Raw genomic sequence first — 17,731 nt, 5'->3', positions numbered from 1 at the left:
ATACTGCCCCTATATACAAGAATATAAACACTATAATACTGCCCCTATATACAAGAATATAACCACTATAATACTGCCCCTATATACAAGAATATAACTACTATAATACTGCTCCTATATACAAGAATATAACTACTATAATACTGCCCCTATATACAAGAATATAACTACTATAATACTGCCCCTATATACAAGAATATAACTACTATAATACTGCCCCCTATATACAAGCATATAACTACTATAATACTGCCCCCTATATACAAGAATATAACTACTATAATACTGCCCCTATATACAAGAATATAACTACTATAATACTGCCCCCTATACACAAGAATATAACTACTATAATACTGCCCCTATATACAAGAATATAACTACTATAATACTGCCCCCTATATACAGGAATATAACTACTATAATACTGCCCCCTATATACAAGAATATAACTACTATAATACTGCCCTCTATATACAAGAATATAACTACTATAACACTGCTCCTATATACAAGAATATAACTACTATAATACTGCCCCTATATACAAGAATATAACTACTATAATACTGCTCCTATATACAAAAATATAACTACTATAATACTGCTCCTATATACAAGAATATAACTACTATAATACTGCCCCTATATACAAGAATATAACTACTATAATACTGCTCCTATATACAAAAATATAACTACTATAATACTGCTCCTATATACAAGAATATAACTACTATAATACTGCCCCCTATATACAAGAATATAACTACTATAATTCTGCTCCTACATACAAGAATATAACTACTATAATACTGCTCCTATATACAAGAATATAACTACTATAATACTGCTCCTATATACAAGAATATAACTACTATAATACTGCCCCTCTATACAATAATATAACTACTATAATACTGCTCCTATATGCAAGAATATAACTACTATAATACTGCCCCCTATATACAAGAATATAACTACTATAATACTGCTCCATATATACAAGAATATAACTACTATAATACTGCCCCTATGGACATTAAAATGACGGTTATGGGGTTGGAGTATTCCTGTGATTTGTCTGAACTTGTATTGTTGCTATAGAGCTCAGATGTCTCTTCAGGGATTATTTGCAGATTTGTCGCGCTGCTAATTAACGACACCTTTTTATTATAAATCTGTCTACAAATAAAGGATTCAAAACCTCTAATGACTAATCGTCAGGATTGTGTAGCTGGAGTCATGGCTGAGTACCCGGCGGTCGCCTCGTTGACCCTCTATTACTCCGCCGGTGTAATATTCCTTCCCATTCTAATGAAGCTATAACCGTCTGGCTCGCTAACAATAGGACGTGTCTCACTGTTGGCGTCCTGACAACCATGTTGGAAGCCGCGCTGGGCCGGTGACACTATCAGAGCTGACAAATCACCCACCAGAGAGAACCACCAATAATATAATGAGCAGAACGAGAGACGTCGCTATGGAGAGAATTGATGATCTGCAGCCGGTGATACAATGTAACATTCTGCGGGATCATCATGGACGTCCTGGCCCGGGGCCACCATGACGGCTCCTATATGGCCGCCTCCGCCATCAGACTATTGCATCTTATCAGCTGTTAGCAGGGTATTAGGTGAACACGGGAATATGCTCCAAAAATCCATCTCCAGCCCCATTCAGCGGACAGAAGATGGAGGAACAAAGAGCTGATGCAGCAGACGGGGCTGCGGAGAACACTTTCATATATATGCAGAGAATGTCTGAGAAATGCTTTATCTTCCCTTAGATGGTGTCAGAGACGAGAGATTGAAAGGAAACGTAGCTCCAAATATCCCAAAATGTGGTTATTATTAATATTATACCCACAAAGCTCGCAATATGGCCGCCACAGACGCGTTTTACTGGCATGACATCTCTAGATTGGACTTCCTTCGATCAACTTCACAGACGGCGATCTGCAACATAAGACGGAGCGTCCAATCTGGCTGTCCCTGTTCAGGACCTTAAAGGGACTCTAAACCTAGAAGAAGAACTTCTACAAACTCCTGAAACAAACTGTAGAAATCCTGCAGCGATCATGGGGTTCATTTCCTCCTAATCACTTCCATTTTCTCTAGGGACCTGCTCGGCGTGGGGCCTACATACAGGTGTGGTTTTGCTTGCCTCATTTTTCATTGAAAACCGAGTAGAGAGGGAGGTTTCTGCTGCAGTAAGCTGCCTCCCAACCAGAGAATACTGATCTGAGGCCTGGGAGAAGGAGGGGAGGTCAAATGTGTCCTGTGACCCTCACACCGGTGTGGGGAGCTCTTTGTCCGTGAACTAGACCTTATATTACTAAACATTTTGCCATGGGGGAACCCAACAACTACTGGGACCAAAACAACCACATTCCTGCCGTAGAGGTGACTGTAACCCTAACCAGGTTTTATGATACCCCAAGTTTCATCCAACCTGGACGGCCATTGACTACACCCGGCTTACTATTGACTTCCCATATTCAGGTCATTGCTGGATATTTAATAGGATTCAGCCTCTGACCCACAGTAATTAGCCCATTGTCGGGGCAAGCACCTATATGGCAGAGGATGTGGCCTTCTCCAGGCTCTTATACAGGAGACAACAATAAGGAGGGAAGAAGACGAAGAAGAAGACGAAGAAGAAGCAGAAGAAGAATAAGACGAAGAAGACGAAGAAGAAGCAGAAGCAGAATAAGACGAAGAAGACGAAGACAAATAAGATGAAGAAGCAGAAGAAGAAAAAGAAAAAGAAGATGACGACGACGAAGCAGAAGAAGAAGAAGAAGAAGAAGTAGAAAAAGAAATAGAAGAAAAAGAAGTAGAAGAAGAAGACGACGAAGAAGGAGACAACGAAAACGAAGAAGCAGAAAAAGAAGACAAAGAAGAAGAAGAAGAAGAGTGTGCAGACGTCTCAGTCCTCCTCCTCCGTCTCTGTATTCATCGCCCCAGGTGAGTGATGTCGGATCCCGCAGCCGCCCGCTGACAGGTTTGCTGAAATTCCGCATTCCTCGACCTCCAGTCTTGGCTTCGGTTTTGCCTTTTTCTGACAAATCTGACTTAATCCTTACACGATTCCTGAGCGTTGCCAGCCTCACGGCTAAACCAATGTTTCCTTGTGAACTGTCCAGCCCGCGTACATAAGACGAGGAAGGAAAAATGTCGGGTCAAAAGTTCATTTTCCATCTAATGTCGGACGGCGTGAGATCCCGGAGATCCGCGGACAACAAAATGACAAAAAAGTCACTTACAAAAATAACTGCGGGCAAAAAATGAATGTGACTGAGCACCTATATATAATGCCCAGAATATCTGGGGCAAGATCAACGGGGCAGCTATAGGGGCGCTATTTGGAGGGGCCCCTCTACCACATAACACAGGCTCCCAGTATACGGGCTGCACCTCCGAGGGGCCACGTAACAACAAGCATAATAAAACCCCCTACCTTACTCCAAGCTATGATATGTACCCCCGGCCCCGAGTGTGATATAACCCTGGGGGTAATTATATGCCCCCCAATGAATATTCCCCCTCCTCTCATGATTGGATGCACAGTCATAGTCCAACAAGCTGAGGGACATAGTCCTAATTCTGGATTGGTGGGAATGTCCCCAGAGGATGCAGTTGGGGAAGGATGAGGACATCAGGGATAACGGGTCTACAAGAGCTGGAGGTGATCTGTATAAACAAGAGTCCGATATTCCGCAACGTCTGATCATCCGGCACTTTCCATGGTAAGATACAGGAGATGACATTGAGGAGAAGTTGAGGGCAGGGGTGTAACTAGAAAATGCAGGGCCCCAATACCAAATGGGCCCTCCCCCGAGCATTTGCCAAAACCCCCCACTGAACCAGCGCAGACACTTCCCCATCTTAAGCCCACCGACCCCCGAATCCATCCCTGTGCCGTTCTCTCACCCATAGAACCTGCTGCCCTGCGCCACGTCGAGCACTTTCCTGTTGACAGGCAGCAGTATGTGGGGGGCTTTTAGAGTCTCTGTATAAGGGGTGGAGTGCCGGCTGCTCAGGTCCCGCCCCAGCGCCCGTGCACCCACAAGGCCCGATGCCCCCAGATGCCCCTTGTTTGGCAGTGGGGTCCGCAGGTGGTCCCAGGAGAAGAGGGCAAGGTGTGCCACCCCCGAGACAAATGTTAGCACGGGGAAATGGTGGTGTGGGTAGGACGGTGGAACGTCGCCTTGCCACTCATCAGGGCACGTGGCACACTTTCTACTGATGTCATCCAGAGCTGGACGTACGGGGGGAGTTATTTTCTTAAAAACTTTGTTTACATATAAATTACTCCCAGCAGGTGGCGGGAAGACATGTGGACCCCGCGGGTTATGGGGACCGGTCACAAGTGCGGCCACTACAACCCCTACAGTTACTCCACAGGTTGAGGGATAAGTAGGGGGTGTGGGGGAGGTGGAAGTAGCGGGAGAGTGGGTATAATCATAAAGAGATGGGGTAGACAACGGGTCAGGAGTGGGCACACAGCTGAGGGCCCCGTGTATGAACAGTATATGGGCCGGTGGTCTCCAACATCTCATCATACGTCACCCTCTAATGTCTCCAACAATCCAGCAGTCAATGGACCCCATAAGGCTCATCAGCTCGGCCCCTCATATCTCGTAGACAGGAGGAAGCTGCTTGAGGGTCACATTGGGCCCCCCATACTCACTGGGCCCCTGCACGGGCTCCACAATTCTAGAGAATCACTTTCCTTTAGTTTTAGGAATCGGTTGTGGTCCCAGAAGTTGGATCCCACTTATCGTCATCCGTGGATGGGAACACTCCTTCAGTGGGGGGTAATTAGGGGTTGGGGTTATGGGGTGTAAAGAAGAAGTTTGGGTATAAGGTAGGAAATAGAGGGTTTTGGGATTAGCACATGGAGATTGGGGGAAGGGACGACGTACAGTGGGGGTTCGGTGCGTGTGCAGCAGCTTCATCTCCCACAATCCCCTGTGATTTCTTCTCCCTCATCAGTGAAGAGGTTAAGTGTTTGGGATGTGCGGTCACCGGGCCCCAGCAGGCAGATGATGAAACGGAAGACAGATGTGAACAAGTCACCACACCCAGCCTGACATGTACACGCTCAGGACACGTGTGCGCTCCTCAAGAAACCATGGCGTCAGATACGTGGGAGGACGAGCGCCCGAGACAACGCCACAACAACCACCTCTAGATTGTCAGCTCCTGGGATCATTATCACGTCCTGGCCCCACAAACCCCAAGAGGACAAAGAACAGAAACACATGTAATGAATGTAGTGACAGCCTGAAGTGAATGGAAATCACTAATTGCAAAAATGGTTGAAGTTTATGAAAACAGGTGCACAAGAAAAAGAGGCGGAGCTCCTGATGGCGACCGATCCCACGCCGGCGTTATTTTATGATAACTGCATTAAAACAAAAATCCTTGTATAATGAAACGTTTCAAGATCTCTGCTGGCTGTCGGTGCATGAAATACCTCTCCTGATCTAATACTTTTCACAGCTGAGGGCTTGTTACAGTTGTAACCAATTAGACAATCTTCTGTGAGATAACATATCAGCAGCAGAAATCCCTCTCCTGTCCTGGGAATTTGTTACAATGTATCAGTCTAGACAATTAAAAATAAAACAACCTGGACACCAGACTGTTACAATGTATCAGTGCAGGTAAACTGGACATTGTAACAAACTCCCAGCTGTGTGAGCAGGACTAGGACTTGGTGAAATTTTATTATGGTACAAATCTATGTGACATGTAAGACCGGTTTGGAAGAAGCACATGCTGCTGTGATGGGGCCCCAGTTCAGAGTGGTCCGGAGATGGGGTACATAAGTCCTGCAGCTCCAGGGGCAGTCATGATGCCCTTCTCTCCACCAGGGTATGGGCCATGGGGGGCAAACAAGTGCCAGGACCCTCATGCGGCAGATTATTAGGGTGAGTGCGGATTAGAGGGGGGGGGGGTGTCACTTTTTGATTTTTGCTATGACTCCATATGGACCACACATCCCGACTCGCCCCTGTGTGGGGGCAGGGACTCTATTGTAAGGATTAACCCATCAGACCCTGTGTCTCATCCGTCGTGTAAGAGCTCGTGCTGCTTATAATGGGACCCGCCGGCCATAATAGCAACTTCTCCAGGAATACTCCTCCTGTCAGCGGATCTGTCAGCACTCCGGGAGCGAGGACCCCGCGAAATATAAGAGAACAAGTCGGGACTGATCGAGACATCCAAGTTATGTATCTTCTCTAAACAAAGTTTTAATCAGGAGCGAGACCGGGATTGTGGACTACAACGGCGCAGCCTGACCGCACGTCTCCCAGCGCTGCTCCGCCATTAATGAGCCATCACAAACCCTACACATCGTTAAAGGGCCGCTCATCATACGGTTACAGGACCGCTCATCATACGGTTACAGGACCGCTCATCATACGGTTAAAGGACCGCTCATCACACGGTTAAAGGACCGCTCATCATACGGTCAAAGGACCGCTCATCATACGGTTAAAGGGCCGCTCATCATACGGTTAAAGGGCCGCTCATCACACGGTTAAAGGACCGCTCATCACACGGTTAAAGGACCGCTCATCATACGGTTAAAGGACCGCTCATCATACGGTTAAAGGGCCGCTCATCACACGGTTAAAGGACCGCTCATCACACGGTTAAAGGACCGCTCATCATACGGTTAAAGGACCGCTCATCACACGGTTAAAGGACCGCTCATCATACGGTTAAAGGACCGCTCATCATACGGTTAAAGGGCCGCTCATCACACGGTTAAAGGACCGCTCATCACACGGTTAAAGGACCGCTCATCATACGGTTAAAGGACCGCTCATCATACGGTTAAAGGACCGCTCATCATACGGTTAAAGGACCGCTCATCATACGGTTAAAGGACCGCTCATCACACGGTTAAAGGACCGCTCATCATACGGTTAAAGGACCGCTCATCACACGGTTAAAGGGCCGCTCATCACACGGTTAAAGGGCCGCTCATCACACGGTTAAAGGGCCGCTCATCACACGGTTAAAGGACCGCTCATCACACGGTTAAAGGACCGCTCATCATACGGTTAAAGGACCGCTCATCATACGGTTAAAGGACCGCTCATCATACGGTTAAAGGACCGCTCATCATACGGTTAAAGGACCGCTCATCATACGGTTAAAGGGCCGCTCATCATACGGTTAAAGGACCGCTCATCACACGGTTAAAGGGCCGCTCATCACACGGTTAAAGGGCCGCTCATCACACGGTTAAAGGGCCGCTCATCACACGGTTAAAGGGCCGCTCATCACACGGTTACAGGAACGCTCATCATACGGTTACAGGAACGCTCATCATACGGTTACAGGAACGCTCATCACACGGTTAAAGGACCGCTCATCACACGGTTAAAGGACCGGTCATCACACGGTTACAGGACCGCTCATCACACGGTTAAAGGACCGCTCATCACACGGTTAAAGGACCGGTCATCACACGGTTAACCCCTTCCCGCCGCAGCCATGTTTCAGATTTTCATTTTCGTTTTTCCTCCCCACATTCCAGAAGCCATAACGTCTTTATTTTTCCGTCTATATAGTCTTATGAGGGCTTGATTTTTGCGACACGAGTTGTAGTTTTTCGTAGCACCATTTATTTTGCCATATAATGTACTAGGAAACGGGGATAGATTTGTGGGGTAGAAAATGAAAAAAAACAGCGATTCCTCCATGGTTTTTTGCGCGCCATTTTTACGGAATTCACTGTACAATTAAAACAACATGTTACCTTTATTCTGCGGTCAATACGACTACGAAGATAGAAATTATATATCGTTTTTTCTATATTTTACAAGTAAAAACCGAAGTGTAAAAAAGAAAATGTATTTTGTGTCGCCAAATTCCGAGAGCCATAACTTTTTTTTTATTTTTCCATCGATTACGCGGTACGAGGGCTTATTTTTTGCGGGATAAGCTGTCGTTTTTAAATGATACCATTTTGGGGTACATGCGACGGTTTGATCACTTTGTATTAGTCCCCCTCGGGGACATGAACCAGTGATCGTTGGATCGCCTGCACGATATACTGCAATACTAATGTAACAGGCCGGAGGCAGAACTTCATAGGAGCACAAAGATGGCCCCCAGGCAGCCATAGCAAACATCGCCCCCTGCGATTGCATTATGGGGGGCGCGATGAGCTGTTAGAGGGGGTCGCCCCCCTCTTTCTAAAGATTGAAATGCCGCGGTCGCTATTTAACGAGTTAAACGAACGGGATTGCGCTCAAGCGCGATCCCGCTCGTTACTCTGAAGTTACTCGTTACTCTGAAGTGTCGCCCCCCCCCCCCACCGCCCCGCGTGAAGGCACCTGGTGCTCGAGTCATTCTCGCCCATAATACTAATAATATCACCCAGCTTTCCCAGATGCCAGAATCCTATGCTGATCCCCTCCCCCCGGCTCCCTGCCGCCCCCGCCAGCTGCAGATCAGGGGATGTATCTGAGGGACTGGCCGGGTTTATCTTTCTGGAGTCAGGGAAAGCTGGGTTATAATCTCTATGAGGGTGGCGGTTATAGTGGCTGTCACCCAGCTTTCCCTGACCCCATGTTGTGGTGTCACATCCCCCGCTCCGCAGCTGATACTCGTCCGATGAGTCCGGTTACTAATGTCCTTATTAACCCTTCGCTCCACACTCCCTGGAGGAGACTCTTGGAAGAAGTCGTGAAACCTAAATCGTCCCGAGACGCGGCGTGACCGCGCACATTGTTCCTTCTCAGAATCGCTGCGCGGAAGGTGCCGAGACGTGTGAACTCCACGGAGGAGCTGGAAGAAATGTTTGGACAGATGTGAACATTTCCATCTGCTGTTGTAATAACTTCACACAGCTGACACGACGGAGCGCTCACAACAGATATGCAGCAGCAAGGGGACGGGAAACAGTCAGCATGGAGGTCACAGCAAGGAAGCTATAAACAGTCAGCATGGGGGCCACTGCAAGGAAGCTAGAAACAGTCAGCATGGAGTCCACTGCAAGGAAGCTATAAACAGTCAGCATGGAGGCCACTGCAAGGAAGCTATAAACAGTCAGCATGGAGGCCACTGCAAGGAAGCTATAAACAGTCAGCATGGAGTCCACTGCAAGGAAGCTATAAACAGTCAGCATGGAGGCCACTGCAAGGAAGCTATAAACAGTCAGCATGGAGGCCACTGCAAGGAAGCTAGAAACAGTCAGCATGGAGTCCACTGCAAGGAAGCTATAAACAGTCAGCATGGAGGCCACTGCAAGGAAGCTATAAACAGTCAGCATGGAGGCCACTGCAAGGAAGCTAGAAACAGTCAGCATGGAGTCCACTGCAAGGAAGCTATAAACAGTCAGCATGGAGGCCACAGCAAGGAAGCTAGAAACAGTCAGCATGGAGGCCACTGCAAGGAAGCTAGAAACAATCAGCATGGAGGCCACAGCAAGGAAGCTAGAAACAATCAGCATGGAGGCCACAGCAAGGAAGCTAGAAACTGTCAGCATGGAGGCCACTGCCCTTGTGGTAAATTAGGACCTATAATTACCTTTTGGGCACCGATACATAATTCAATCATAAATAAAGCAAAAATTGTCTCAACTTAAAAAAAGATAATAAACGACAATATAGACAAGTTCATTCTAATGATTAAACAAGCTTTATTAGTCCACAGACAAGGACAATCCCCCCCCCCCCAAATATATACAAAAAAGTAAAACATAATCAGAACATCGACTAATGAGATCATCAAATCGACAAGTTATAAGATAATGGAACGCATCCGAAAATGTCTCACGCGCCCCGGAGAAGACACATTGTCAAAAAGAGACCCCCAATGTTTACTCATTAGACCCCCAGTGTTTACTCATTAGACCCCCAATGTTTACTCATTAGACCCCCAGTGTTTACTCATTAGACCCCCAATGTTTACTCATTAGACCCCCAATGTTTACTCATTAGACCCCCAATGTTTACTCATAAAACCCCCCTAATGTTTACTCATTAGACCCCCAATGTTTACTCATTAGACCCCCAATGTTTACTCATAAAACCCCCAATGTTTACTCATTAGACCCCTCAATGTTTACTCATTAGACCCCCCAATGTATACTCATTAGACCCCAATCTTTACTCATTAGACCCCCAATCTTTACTCATTAGACCCCTCAATGTTTACTCGTTAGACCCCTCAATGTTTACTCGTTAGACCCCTCAATGTTTACTCATTAGACCCTCAATGTTTACTCATTAGACCCCCACAATCTTTACTCATTAGACCCCCAATGTTTACTCATTAGACCCCTCAATGTTTACTCGTTAGACCCCTCAATGTTTACTCGTTAGACCCCTCAATGTTTACTCGTTAGACCCCTCAATGTTTACTCGTTAGACCCCTCAATGTTTACTCGTTAGACCCCTCAATGTTTACTCGTTAGACCCCTCAATGTTTACTCGTTAGACCCCCAATGTTTACTCGTTAGACCCCTCAATGTTTACTCGTTAGACCCCTCAATGTTTACTCGTTAGACCCCCACAATCTTTACTCGTTAGACCCCTCAATGTTTACTCGTTAGACCCCTCAATGTTTACTCATTAGACCCCACAATGTTTACTCATTAGACCCCACAATGTTTACTCATTAGACCCCTCAATGTTTACTCATTAGACCCTCAATGTTTACTCATTAGACCCCTCAATGTTTACTCATTAGACCCTCAATGTTTACTCATTAGACCCCTCAATGTTTACTCGTTAGACCCTCAATGTTTACTCGTTAGACCCCTCAATGTTTACTCGTTAGACCCTCAATGTTTACTCGTTAGACCCTCAATGTTTACTCATTAGACCCTCAATGTTTACTCGTTAGACCCTCAATGTTTACTCGTTAGACCCCTCAATCTTTACTCATTAGACCCCCAATGTTTACTCATTAGACCCACAATGTTTACTCATTAGACCCACAATGTTTACTCATTAGACCCCCAATGTTTACTCATTAGACCCCTCAATGTTTACTCATTAGACCCCCCTAATGTTTACTCATTAGACCCTCAATGTTTACTCATTAGACCCCTCAATGTTTACTCATTAGACCCACAATGTTTACTCATTAGACCCCCAATGTTTACTCATTAGACCCCCAATGTTTACTCATTAGACCCCTCAATGTTTACTCATTAGACCCCCCTAATGTTTACTCATTAGACCCTCAATTTTTACTCGTTAGACCCTCAATGTTTACTCGTTAGACCCTCCAATGTATACTCATTTGACCCCCAATGTTTACTCATTAGACCCTCAATGTTTACTCATTAGACCCCCAGTGTTTACTCATTAGACCCCCAGTGTTTACTCATTAGACCCCCAGTGTTTACTCATTAGACCCCCCAATGTTTACTCATTAGACCCCCAATGTTTACTCATTAGACCCTCAATGTTTACTCATTAGACCCTCAATGTTTACTCATTAGACCCCCAATGTTTACTCATTAGACCCTCAATGTTTACTCATTAGACCCCTCAATGTTTATTCACACGGCTTATTTTTGGCATTTTTTTCGGTCCGTAAACGGCCGAAAAACATCGAAATGAAAATCGGAAGCCGAACGCCTCCAAACATCTGCCCATTGATTTCAATGGGAAAACCGCCTGTTCTGTTCCGACAGGCCGTTTTGTTTACGCGGCCGTTTTGAACAAATACAGCGTAAAAAAACGGCCGTGAAAAAGAAGACGTGCAGGTGACTTCTTGAGACGTTTTTGGAGCCGTTTTTCATTGACTCTCTAGAAACCAGCTGTGAAAAGTCACGACCAGTAAGAATTCTACACAATAAAGTCAAAGCCAGAAAGTGAAGACTTTATAATAATGACCCGATCAGCAACAATGTATCACTGTGCGCGGTACAGAACACACCCCTTCAGATTTAAAGTGACAGCGCTACATTACATACACCACATACAGTATATACATAAATATAAAGACATGAAATAATACCCCTCCCCCAACTGATCCCTTATCAATTGCACTCTGATGCTGCAGAACCTCTTGGTTAAGGGCTCCACATCATTCAACTCGCCTGGACAAGGGACATAACTATAGTCTATAGGGGTTGCAGCCGGGTCCTGAGGGGCCCATAAGAGGAGCACAGAACTATAAATTACAGTGATATTTGGGGGCCTGTTCTAGAATTTGTGTAGGGTGAAACCTCTAATTTGGCCTCCCCCTACCGGTTCTTTATGAGGTTCTGCAGCAGCTGAGGCCATGTACTAAAAATCACACATCTTAGATTCAGAAAGTCGTCTGTAGAAATGGCGCTTACTGACATCAGAATACGACAATTATATCCTCACCCTACAGTTCGCCCGAGAGGTGACATGACGACGTACAGGGACCGGTAGATGCCTCGTTATCCCGTCTGTCAGCCGCACGTCAAGGATCAGCGTCCCCCGGGGCGGCCTCTCTACTGGGGTGACGGTGCTTATTGATTACGGCAGAAAAGACTGAACGTGAAGGCGACAGATAAAAGTCTTCCCCAAGAGGCAGAAGTATAAGCCGGGCCTGAGAAGTCGCTGTACAAACACGGCAAATACCTTCTATTGTCCCCTCCGCAAGAATGTCAACAATGCGCCAGGTCACAGATGCGCCATATCATCAACGCAGATAATAGAGCAGCGACACGAGACGAGGGGCTGTCATCCTGTCACACTCTATAAGTCAGGACAATGGCCGAGTGTGCGCAGTCATTAATCATCCACACTTCTTAAAGGGGCTCAACAGGGCCTGGACCTGTCTACAGCACAAGTAATCTTATAAGAGATCATCATTAATTCACACTAGTCACCGATAAACCGGCCCATAAAGAGCGACTATTCTGAAAATCACATAAATCCAACCCCATGTATACTGATCCTGAGAAACACCTGTATTATACTCCAGAGCTGCACTCGTAGAGTCACTGTGTACATACATTACATTACTTATCCTGTACTGTTCCTGAGTTACATCCTGTATTTTACTCCAGAGCTGCACTCACTATTCTGCTGGTGGAGTCACTGTGTACATACATTACATTACTTATCCTGTACTGTTCCTGAGTTACATCCTGTATTATACTCCAGAGCTGCACTCACTATTCTGCTGGTAGAGTCACTGTGTACATACATTACTTATCCTGTACTGATCCTGAGTTACATCCTGTATTATACTCCAGAGCTGCACTCACTATTCTGCTGGTAGAGTCACTGTGTACATACATTACATTACTTATCCTGTACTGTTCCTGAGTTATATCCTGTATTATACTCCAGAGCTGCACTCACTATTCTGCTGGTGGAGTCACTGTGTACATACTTTACATTACATATCCTGTACTAATCCTGAGTTATATCCTGTATTATACTCCAGAGCTGCACTCACTATTCTGCTGGTGGAGTCACTGTGTACATACATTACATTACTTATCCTGTACTGATCCTGAGTTACATCCTGTATTATACTCCAGAGCTGCACTCACTATTCTGCTGGTGGAGTCACTGTGTACATACATTACTTATCCTGTACTGATCCTGAGTTATATCCTGTATTATACTCCAGAGCTGCACTCACTATTCTGCTGGTGGAGTCACTGTGTACATACATTACATTACTTATCCTGTACTGATCCTGAGTTGGGGGTGCATAGTGTGATAGTAGCTGTAAGTCGATACAATGTAACAGTCCTATGTACACAGTGTCACTTATGTATCACTTAATGAATGTATGGAATCTCTCTAGTCATGTGACTTGAATCCGCTTTGCTGCAAATCTCGCTGTGATGTGAGAAAAGTGAAGCGGACACATGTGTGCCTCAGATGCCCGGGGAGCAGCAGTGATGGATGATATACAGTAGTAACATTCCTTACATGAGCGCAGCTCAAGAAACACAAAATAATTCATTATGATCTACAAGGAAAAATATTCCATCTCAAGTCATAAAAGTTGCACCAAGATTCATCAAACTGACAAAAAAACACAACAAACACAAATGACCAACCAACAGAAAAAATAATTGCTAACAACCAGCCTGTATATCATGTGTGAGAGGTTGTCACAGCCCCGCCCCCTGTTACTGACATCACTGATATATAATATAATTACACTGTGATCAGACAGGAGATCCACACATCTTATATACAGTAACAGCTATTCATCTATTACTACTGACAACCAGCCTGTATATCATGTGTCAGAGGGTGTCACAGCCCCGCCCCCTGTTACTGACATCACTGATATATAATATAATTACATGTGATCAGACATGAGATCCACACATCTTATATACAGTAACAGCTATTCATCTATTACTACTGACAACCAGCCTGTATATCATGTGTGAGAGGTTGTCACAGCCCCGCCCCCTGTTACTGACATCACTGATATATAATATAATTACATTGTGATCAGACATGAGATCCACACATCTTATATACAGTAACAGCTATTCATCTATTACTACTGACAACCAGCCTGTATATCATGTGTGAGGGGTTGTCACAGCCCCGCCCCCTGTTACGGACATCACTGATATATAATATAATTACACTGTGATCAGACATGAGATCCACACATCTTATATACAGAAACAGCTATTCATCTATTACTACTGACAACCAGCCTGTATATCATGTGTGAGAGGTTGTCACAGCTCCGCCCCCTGTTACTGACATCACTGATATATAATATAATGACATTGTGATCAGACATGAGATCCACACATCTTATATACAGTAACAGCTATTCATCTATTACTACTGACAACCAGCCTGTATATCATGTTTGAGAGGTTGTCACAGCCCCGCCCCCTGTTACTGACATCACTGATATATAATATAATTACATTGTAATCGGACATGAGATCCACATATCTTATATACAGTAACAGCTATTCATCTATTACTACTGACAACCAGCCTGTATATCATGTTTGAGAGGTTGTCACAGCCCCACCCCCTGTTACTGACATCACTGATATATAATATAATTACATTGTGATCAGACATGAGATCCACACATCTTATATACAGTAACAGCTATTCATCTATTACTACTGACAACCAGCCTGTATATCATGTGTGAGAGGTTGTCACAGCCCCGCCCCCTGTTACTGACATCACTGATATATAATATAATTACATTGTGATCAGACATGAGATCCACACATCTTATATACAGTCACAGCTATTCATCTATTACTACTGACAACCAGCCTGTATATCATGTGTGAGAGATTGTCACAGCCCCGACCCCTGTTACTGACATCACTGATATATAATATAATTACATTGTGATCAGACATGAGATCCACACATCTTATATACAGTAACAGCTATTCATCTATTACTACTGACAACCAGCCTGTATATCATGTGTGAGAGGTTGTCACAGCCCCGCCCCTTGTTACTGACATCACTGATATATAATATAATTACATTGTGATCAGACATGAGATCCACACATCTTATATACAGTGACAGCTATTCATCTATTACTACTGACAACCAGCCTGTATATCATGTGTGAGAGGTTGTCACAGCCCCGCCCCCTGTTACTGACATCACTGATATATAATATAATTACATTGTGATCAGACATGAGATCCACACATCTTATATACAGTGACAGCTATTCATCTATTACTACTGACAACCAGCCTGTATATCATGTGTGAGAGGTTGTCACAGCCCCGCCCCCTGTTACTGACATCACTGATATATAATATAATTACATGTGATCAGACATGAGATCCACACATCTTATATACAGTAACAGCTATTCATCTATTACTACTGACAACCAGCCTGTATATCATGTGTGAGAGGTTGTCACAGCCCCGCCCCCTGTTACTGACATCACTGATATATAATATAATTACATTGTGATCAGACATGAGATCCACACATCTTATATACAGTCACAGCTATTCATCTATTACTACTGACAACCAGCCTGTATATCATGTGTGAGAGGTTGTCACAGCCCGCCCCGTTATAATCCTCACTTAATAGTAATGTAATCAAAAGTTCTTGACCTTTAACAAGTAACAGAACTATAAATATTTCAGACTTTCGTCTCCGTGCTCTTTTTGTATAGTAGTTTTCATACATAACAAACACTAACGTAACGGGAGCGGGCTGCAGAGTAAGTACATTACCATTTCATCTCATATTCTGAGGTATTTGCAATAGAGAATTACTTACACTGGGTTTGGAATTCATGTCTTCCATGCAGAAATTCTTTCAATGTTACACACAGCGAGCTCAAGGAGATTACAGAATATTAAGGGTCTTATAGACCGGACGGTGAACGCGCTTAATTAACAGCTTGTAACGTTTCCCACAGCCAGGGGAAGATGTGAGCCCAAAATAAAGGAAGGATTTACTGGAGTTACAAGAAACATTCAGTTATAGAATTACTGTTTACACACCATGGAGAGTGTTCAGATGACTGCAACCGCGCCAAAAATATGACAGTTTTATTGTTATATTCTTGTATATAGGAGCAGTATTATAGTAGTTATATTCTTGTATATAGGGGCAGTATTATAGTAGTTATATTCTTGTATATATATAGGAGCAGTATTATAGTAGTTATATTCTTGTATATAGTGAGCAGTATTATAGTAGTTATATTCTTGTATACAGGAGGCAGTATTATAGTAGTTATATTCTTGTATACAGGAGGCAGTATTATAGTAGTTATATTCTTGTATACAGGAGGCAGTATTATAGTAGTTATATTCTTGTATATAGGGGCAGTATTATAGTAGTTATATTCTTGTATATAGGGAGCAGTATTATAGTCGTTATATTCTTGTATATAGGGAGCAGTATTATAGTAGTTATATTCTTGTATATAGGGGCAGTATTATAGTAGTTATATTCTTGTATATAGGGAGCAGTATTATAGTCGTTATATTCTTGTATATAGGGACAGTATTATAGTAGTTATATTCTTGTATATAGGAGCAGTATTATAATAGTTATATTCTTGTATATATGAGCAGTATTATAGTAGTTATATTCTTGTATATAGGGGCAGTATTATATAGTTATATTCTTGTATATAGGGGGCAGTATTAGGGCATGACCACACATGGCGGAATTCCTCCGCAACTGTCCGCATCAATGCCGCACAGAATCTGCGTTGCAGATTCTGCAGCGGATCTGCACAAAATGTGCAGAAAATTGATGCGGACTGGCCGCTGCGGACTGCAGGAAAAGTGCTTCTCTTCTCCCTATTCAGTGCAGGATAGAGAGAAGGGACAGCACTTTCCCTAGTGAAAGTCAAAGAATTTCATACTTACCGCCCGTTGTCTTGGTGACGCGTCCCTCTTTCGGCATCCGGCCCGACCTCCCTGGATGACGCTCCAGTCCATGTGACCGCTGCAGCCTGTGCTTGGCCTGTGATTGGCTGCAGCCGTCACTTACACTGAAACGTCATCCTGGGAGGCCGGACTGGAGACAGACGCAGGGAGTTCTCGGTAAGTATGAACTTATATTTTTTTTTACAGATACATGTATATTGAGATCGGTAGTCACTGTCCCGGGTGCAGAAACAGTTACTGCTGATCGCGTAACTCTTTCAGCACCCTGGACAGTGACTATTTACAGACGTCTCCTAGCAACGCTCCCGTCATTACGGGAGCCCCATTGACTTCCTCAGTCTGGCTGTAGACCTAGAAA

General features: G+C 44.3%; 1 protein-coding gene across 1 annotated transcript in view; it reads right to left on the bottom strand.

The window, feature by feature from the left end:
- WNT9A (Wnt family member 9A) overlaps positions 1–17,731 on the bottom strand; it is a 147,804-nt gene that overhangs the window by 49,351 nt on the left and 80,722 nt on the right. The window lies entirely within an intron of this gene.

The sequence above is a fragment of the Rhinoderma darwinii genome, chromosome 5, assembly GCF_050947455.1.
Source record: "Rhinoderma darwinii isolate aRhiDar2 chromosome 5, aRhiDar2.hap1, whole genome shotgun sequence".
NCBI classification, from domain to species: Eukaryota; Metazoa; Chordata; class Amphibia; order Anura; family Rhinodermatidae; genus Rhinoderma; species Rhinoderma darwinii.
Note: the sequence above shows the minus strand (reverse complement) of the source record. Positions and strands in the feature narration are given on the sequence as shown.